This window comes from Alosa sapidissima, chromosome 10, assembly GCF_018492685.1.
Source record: "Alosa sapidissima isolate fAloSap1 chromosome 10, fAloSap1.pri, whole genome shotgun sequence".
Classification (NCBI taxonomy): Eukaryota; Metazoa; Chordata; class Actinopteri; order Clupeiformes; family Clupeidae; genus Alosa; species Alosa sapidissima.
Window position 1 is genome coordinate 37,238,743 of NC_055966.1, and position 8,604 is coordinate 37,247,346.

An 8,604-nucleotide genomic window follows, 5' to 3' on the forward strand; every position below is an offset into this window, starting at 1 on the left:
CATCCTGCTTCAAAATACTGTTTCAAAATAAAAGTCCTCACTACAATAATCCACTGTTAAACAATGTAACCCATTAAACTACTGAACTTTTTACATTCAACTTTTAAACGGTCTACTTTTAAACTATCATTAAACTATCTATCTATTAAACTAGCTGTCTATCAACAACTTTTAAACTATCTACATTCAACTTTTAAACAGTCTACTTTTAAACTATTATTAAACTATCTATTAAACTAGCTGTCTATCAACAACTTTTAACTCGTCATCAACTATGTCACAACTATGACTCCTACCCACTGTAGCTAGTTAGCATGGTTAGCATGTTAGCATGTTTAGCAAAACTGCTAAAAATGATTAGCTAAGTTAGCTAAGTAACATGGTTAGCATAGTTAGCATGTTAGCATGCTAGTTAGCATTTTTAACAAAACTGCTAAAAATGATTAGCTAAGTTAGCTAAGTAACATGGTTAACATAGTTAGCATGTCAGCATTGTTAGCATGCTAGTTAGCATAGTTAGCATAACTGCTAAAAATAATTAGTTGGGTTAGCTGAGTCACATGGTTAGCATGTTAGCATTGCTAGCACATGCTATAAAACATTAGCTAAGTAGCATGGTTAGCATAGTTAAAAATCTTAGCATAACTGCTAGCAAACATCAGAGCCATTCCAACTTTCAGTTATCGTCAAATATCTACCTATACACAGCCATTAAACTATTTGAATATCAACATTCATTAAACTTCCAGTCTGTCAACAATTTTTAAACTATTTTCCTTCAACTTTTAAACAGTCTACTTTTAAACTATCATTAAACTATCTATTAAACTAGCTGTCTATCAACAACTTTTAAACTATCTACTGTCTATCAACAACTTTTAAACTATTTACATTCAGCTTTTAAACAGTCTACTTTTAAACTATCAACTTTTATTAAGCTATGCAACCACCATGTCTATCCTAGCATCACCGTAGTAACCATCTCTGTATTATCTGTTTTAACTATACATGATATTTTACAGCACAACTTTAGCATTTTCATGCACTGGTAATTCCTTGGAATTGCATTTCTAGTTATTATTATTATTATTATTATTATTATTAACACAACTTCCACTGTATTCACCAATATGTTCCGAAGGTTAGGAAACGGAGAGAATATTGTATTAACCTTTAAACACTGTTCGTTGCTACCCCCCCTTAATTTACTGTTTGTGGTCAAATTTGACCGAACAGTTTTAACTGCTCTTAAATACCAATACCATGACAAAAAGTATTATTTAATAATAATATTGTAAACAGACCCTTATTAGACAAAATTGACAAAAAGTCAATTTTCCGTGGAATTGCCCTTAAACTCATTTTGATGCCACACTGACAGAGTATGATAATACGGTCTCTGACACTATCAATGCACACCTGGAATGCTTGATAATGCATTATGCAATGTTATTGATAGGAAAGGACTGTGACCCTTTTAGTCACTAACTGGGTACCGTCTTAGTGCTAAATGGCGTTGAATATTGACACCAAGGAGCATACTGTACGTATACATTTTTTCCATTGTTTTTCATTCCAACAAAACAAATAAACGATTGCTATTAGTTTTGATTCCAACAACAGTTGCTCAGTAGCATATGGCAAAACATATAGATCTCCAACAACCTTTAAACAGTATGGTTTTGTAAGGTTACTTAGCACACACTTTTATCCAAAGCGTTTTACAACATCATAATAACCATAAACAATAACAGTAAACAATATACTGAATATCACTGCTCATCCAAAGCTTCCTTCTCAGATGAAATTATTCTCCTCACTCATAGGAAACACTTTTCTGTCATTGAAAGTCAGCCAACATCTGAAACTAATGGAAACCTCTCCAGTACAGACTATTATGTACTAATGGAAACCTCTCCGGTACAGACTATTATGTACTAATGGAAACCTCTCCGTTACAGACTATTATGTAATAACTGCAAAGATTTGTGAGCTGCATTAGGTGTCGGAGCGAAGAGGCATCTTCTGCATTTTTGAACGCATCTAAATGCAGATGTGCTTTTCTCAAATCACTATTACAGTATTTGCACTACCTGAATATGCTCAAGACAGCACTACTTATACAGCCATTTGAAAACTACAGTAAAGATACACATTGCTGTATTTAGGAGAGTGAGTACAAGACACTGAATATGTACGTTTCTACGCTCTTTGCAATTCTACAGCATTGTGACAGAATTTGATAACTAGTTCACCAATTTTGTATGTAATGACTCAAGCAATGAAATGAAGACTATTTGTTTCATTGGGAACGACTATTCAACATCAATAAGTATAGTTAATTTTGACTGACATGTCATAAGCAAATTATGTTATAAAACAGCAGAGAATTGTATGAAATCAACTGATACATGTCCAAAAGCATTTGCAATTTGTTCAGAGGAAGGAGAAATTGCTACTATGTGCACAAATTACTTTGAGAATTTTCATTCTGATCTGAGAAAAGCACCAAAGCGACTGAGAAAAACAGTAACTATGAAACCAACGCCCACTGAAATGATGAGAGTGAGTAAGCACAGACAGCAAGTAAACACAAACTACACCAAACATGCAATCACAAGAATGCACTTAGTGTAGAGAGCAGAGCTTTCACTGATCATGTTAATTTCACGTGGCAGAGCGAAATTTTGCAACCAATTCTTTTCTTTAAGAGCGCAAGCATTCTGGCTCGAAGGTAACCATCAAGAGGCCCTATTCAGGGCTTTCGTCTGAAAACAGACTGATCACGTGGCACTCAGTGTGTCGCTTCAGATGTTAGCAGCAACTGTGAATGCGTGCGACCTGCTGAGAAAACTTCACTTTAAACAAAACAACGCCGTCACGACTCTGCGCTGAGAGCAACTTTATGGCATTTGTGAGACGCGCATAAAGGTCATGAGGGACACAGCAACAGAAACCATTAAGATGGGAAATAAAAAAAGAAAAGAATCGCAAAAGAAATGGTGGCCTGGCACTGCGTCCTTGATGACTTCCCTGGAGAAACTGTGTGAGTGTTTTCCGAGAGCATTCATTCTTTCAGCTTTAAAACCAAAGGACTAATGATGGCTTGCAGCTCAGTAAGGTTGGCAGGGACAGGAGTAAGGACAAGTCTTTTGAGACTGGCCTACTGTGCAGACTGGCAGCGTGCAAGTTGTTCCTCTTTGGTCTCAAATAGTCTTGATAGGCTACATTATTCTGCTTGATTTCACTAACACAAGCCCTTAAACTGACAGCATGTCCAGTGTTGTGTGAAGCGGAGTAATCAGGGATCTTTGGTATGACGTGTGTTGATGTGGCCAGCATGTCCAGTGCTGTGTGAAGCGGAGTAATCAGGGATCTTTGGTATGACGTGTGTTGATGTGGCCAGCATGTCCAGTGCTGTGTGAAGCGGAGTAATCAGGGATCTTTGGTATGACGTGTGTTGATGTGGCCAGCATGCAGTAATAGCACTTAATGATGCTGTAACCTACATGTACTCCCTCACTCTCCACCTCCAGCTGGTGTGTGGTGAGCGCTCTGGTGCATAATGGCTGCCGTGCATCATCAGGTGGTGCTACACATTGCTGGTGGTTAGTGAGGTTCCCCCTTCACTGTGAAGTGCTTTGAGTGTTGAGAAAAGCGCTTTATAAATGTAACATTGAGAAAAGCGCTATAGAAATGTAACATTGAGAAAAGCGCTTTATAAATGTAACATTGAGAAAAGCGCTTTATAAATGTAACATTGAGAAAAGCGCTATATAAATGTAACATTGAGAAAAGCGCTATATAAATGTAACGTGTTGTTGTTACCTAAGATGTGCAAAAACATGTAGACACACTAAGTGTACATGCATGTGTGCATGTACTGCTCTACTAATCCCACAGTGTACGCCTGCTTTTCAACTCATATTTATATACTCAACACACACACACACACACTAGTGTTCCACTTGAGTCATTAGCCATCAACCTTGAAGGGGGACATCAGCACCTGGATGGCCAGAGAGAGCGACAGTCTCATTACTGGGGTTGCCATATCCTTGTCATGTCCAAATATAGTTCTCCATATGACATCTGTCGACTTGTCAGAACTAAGAGTCTTGGACAGGTCCTTACTCTGCAGTCTAACTGCGACCCCCCCCCCCCCACCCCACACACACCTTCCACCTAATAGCCTCGACATGAAATCGATACGTGATAGGACTGAGAGTGAGAGTCCATCATGCGTAAAATGAATATTAACATTTTCAGCGGCTGAATGTCAGTGACTAATTTGTCAGCCGGCTCTCAAATCCATGTGTAATTAATATGCCTGTGGATGTGAGGGGTAGAAAGAAAGCTGTGTGGCGAATTGGACCGTTTTCTTAAACGCCTTCTCGCTTGTCCAATTGTCCATTTTCGTCCTTTTGTCTCTGTTCTCTCCGTCCTCCTTTCATCCGCACAGAAACAAAGATCAGTCCAGTGGGTCCAGTTGGATTTAGGCCTTTGAGCTTGTCTATTATGCATTGTCTCTCAGATACATCATTTATTTAGCTGGTATATTCATTACTACTCATGTTTTTGTTATCTTAAAGGTTAATTGTGGTTGAGTTTGTGATGCCCACCCCCCAGCCCCTGTCAAGACACTCAAACATTGGGACCTTGGCTGAGTTCTAACAGAGCAAGTCCACTCTGGCAGCTTACAAGCAGCCTAACAGCCTCTGGTTTGCTTTGAGGCACAACAGTCAAGCCACTTGATGCTGATATTTTTGAACCGGCCCTGAACAGCAACTGTTCTCTCTGTATTTTGTGAATCACCACTGTACAATAAGCTATCCACATCACACACAAAAATAAATAATAATAATAATAGAAAATCACAGATTTGTTCAACAAGCTTCTGGTGATTTTTGCAGTTATGCTTCATGCGATGACTGTACTTTTCAGAGCTGCCTGTGAAAGCTCTGCTCAAGAAAGATTCAAGAAATCTGAAAAGAGCAATCTAAACTAAGTGCATGAGTTTAAATTGTGCAGGACATCAATTACTATTGGTCTGCTCAAACGGAGGTACCTTTGAATATTATGCAGTTAATGCTAATACAGTTGAATAGTATGCAGTTAATGCTAATACAGTTGAATATTATGCAGTTAATGCTAATACAGTAGAATATTATGCAGTTAATGCTAATACAGTTGCAGCCTTGTGCAGCCTTTCAGTATGTTTGGCTTTCTCTAGCGCATCTACCTGTGGTCTTCTTGAAGATCAGGGACATGTGTTATTTATGGGGCTCTGTCAACCTCACTATCATTAGGCTACTCAGTCCTCCTCCACCTCATGTTGTTCTTAGAATTCCTCATCTTCACTGTTGCACTGTTTGACTTACTCATTTGCACCATCACCATGACACTCATTCACACAGAGCACCTTACCTTACATTACCTTATGCACAGAGAATCACAGGCTCAGTCCCTGCCTCAGTCATTACAAGCGCATCTTGTTTGATTAATCACCCACTATGTGGATACTGTTTTTTTTTTTTAGAATTGTGTTATTTAGTATAATTTGTATGTTAGTATATTTAGTATATATCTATCTTCTACTGTCCTTATTGCTTAGTTGTGTTTTTATATTATATACTTTTAATTACTTTCTGCTGTTAGTGAATGTGTGTGTTGTCTGTATGCTACTGTGACCTTGAATTTCCCCTGGGGATCAATAAAGTATCTATCTATCTATCTATCTATCTATCTATCTTCACACCAATTTCACTCACTGTTTCATCCCTCCACCATAATATGGGTAGCATACAGGCTACATATATACATATATATATATATATATACAGGGGTAGCATACAGGCTACATATATACATATATATATATATATATATATATACAGGGGTAGCATACATGCTACATATATATATATATATATATATATATATATATATATATATATATATATATATATATATACATACAGGGGTCAAACGGTCTGAATGGGGAGCTGCAGTGACAGCGACAGCACTGGCCACCAACAGGCCCACAGGGACCACAGTTGGAGTTTGGCCAGTGGTCATCCCGAACTCACTCCCCATCTCTATGACCTAAGCAGAGGTAGAGTTGGATAGGGATCTGCACAAATCTATTTATATCTATTTTGATATAAAAAGGTGAGTTTCACCCAAGGGGATAAGGAGTTTTCATCTATGACTAGTTGAAGCATCCCCCTCCCACCCCCTCACCATCACATTTCTCAAGGAATATTATTTGACAGTCAGAAGGTGTTATGTTAAAATTATCCAACACAATTATTAGCAATTCACATCTAGGTCCAACACATTTCATTATACACATATAAATATTAAATCACACAATTATACAATAAAAAAAGCCAAACAAATTCACAAAGTGATAGTTGTTGACAATCACAAAATATTAACAATTGTGGTAGCTCTTTTGAATTCACTTGTAAACAAAATTCTGCCATGCTGTTATGCTCAAAGCCACTAGACTTAAACAGAGCAGATGTCTTATGGCGCTATCCAAGAATCTTCATAGTATACTGTACATGTGTACGCAACTAGGAGCAATATAATATATTAGCAAATATATATTTACATTAAAACAACCTACACGTCACAAACCACAAAACAACATTAGCTAAACTGCCATAAAGACAAATGAAAAGGCAAAAAGGTAGCCTACCTACTGCCACAGGCGAACTCTTCAATCCAGATTCAAACCCTGGCGCAATGAGTCTCAACGTTCAGAAACTCCCCACTCTCCAGACAAAACGCTTTCTGAGCACCGCGAGTCATCTCTTTTCTCTGGTCTGCTTCCATCCCCTGTAATTCGTTCATCCCTTCAGACGCGCTCCGTTTCCCGGGGAGATCTGACCTGCCCACCTTCCTCCCCTTTGCGATTAAATGCGGTTAAATAACTGGGCGGTCGAAAAATCAAACTAACATGGTTGCGCTCGTGGTTTCATGACATTATAAATTAGATAATGAACTTGAATTTCCACTGGGGATCAATAAAGTATCTATCGATCTATCTATCTATCTAGATATAGGCTACCGCAGAGCGGTACAAAATATGACCGTCCGCCGCCCAGTCCTGCACATTCTCTCCGCAAAAATAAATCACGCCTTGTCAATTTGTCTCCATCTCCTACTTTTGTGTATGTAAGTGTGTGTATAGCACGTGTTTGTTATTGTGTATGTGTGCTCCTCTCTCTCTCTCTGTGTGGGGGGTAATGTTATGTGTGTGTGCGCACGTGTGTGTGTGTGTTTAGGCTATGTGTGAGTGTGTGCGTGCGTGCATGTGTGTGTTTATGTGTTATGGTTATGGGATGTGTTCCAGGTTTTAACTGTGTGAATGTGTGTGTGCCTGCATGTGTGTGTTTTAGGTCAGGGGTTCCCAAACTTTTCCACAACAAGGCCCCCCAAATACCACTAGGTTCTGCACAAGCACCCCCTTGATGTGTTATTAAACCCATCGACAATACTACGGCAAATGTAAAAATACATTAAGCTAATTCTAATAATTATTTTAGCCACAAGCACTTCGCGATGGAGCATAGTGTGTAAAAATTGCATTTGGGGCTTTCTGCTATATGAGAGCTATCACTTTACTATTATTCCCAGTCATTATCATGGAAAATATAATGTTCAGATAAGGGACAAATTATTATAATGGCATTGTATAACAACCCTGATAGTAATATAATATATTTAAAAATTTTCAAATGTATTTATTGGTTTCTTTTATTTTATTCTTTTATTCAACTTGCTGAGGCTCCCCTGGCACCCCCGGCCCCCACTTTGAAAACGTTTTAGGTTATAACTGTGTGAATGTGTAGGTTCCAGGTTAAGTGTGTGTGTGAGAGCTTGTCCATGGCTCAGTGCTATACACTAGTATCACACAAAGTTTGGACACACCAACTCTTCCATTTATGTTTTTTTTCTTGATCTTTATTTATCTAAGTAGGTGGTTATTATGAAATAGCACACATGGATCAACTTTATAAGCAAACAAAAAGTGTAAATAAAGCTACATTTTCAATATTTTAAATTCTTCAAGGTACAGACCTTTTGTTCAGTCTCTCAACCAACTTTATATAGTCAGCTGGAATGGATTTCCAACAGCCTTGATGGATTACCCATACATTGTGAGCATTTGTTAGCTACTTGTCTTTCACTGATTTTATTGAAATGAATGATGTTGGCTTTAATAATATTAATTATCCACCAAGTTGTCATAGAGGCGTACAGTATGGAAACAATATATTTCTAGAGACCTTTATCTTCTGTCATACTTGTCAAACAATTACGATAAGTTTGTGTCCAAACTTGTGTGACTGGTAGTGTGTATATTAGGGATGCACGATATATCGGCGTTCGATATATTATTGGCCGATAAGTGAAAAAATGAAAATATTATTATCGGTCCGATAACAGAATTCTGGTGTTTTAGTATTATATTTGCATTACGTTAGCTTGGGTTGTGTATTACTACCTAGAAATATGCTAACCATTCCTGCTTCAGTTCCAGACAGGTCATCATAAGTTATTAAAACCATTAACTCCTTTCATTTCTGCTGC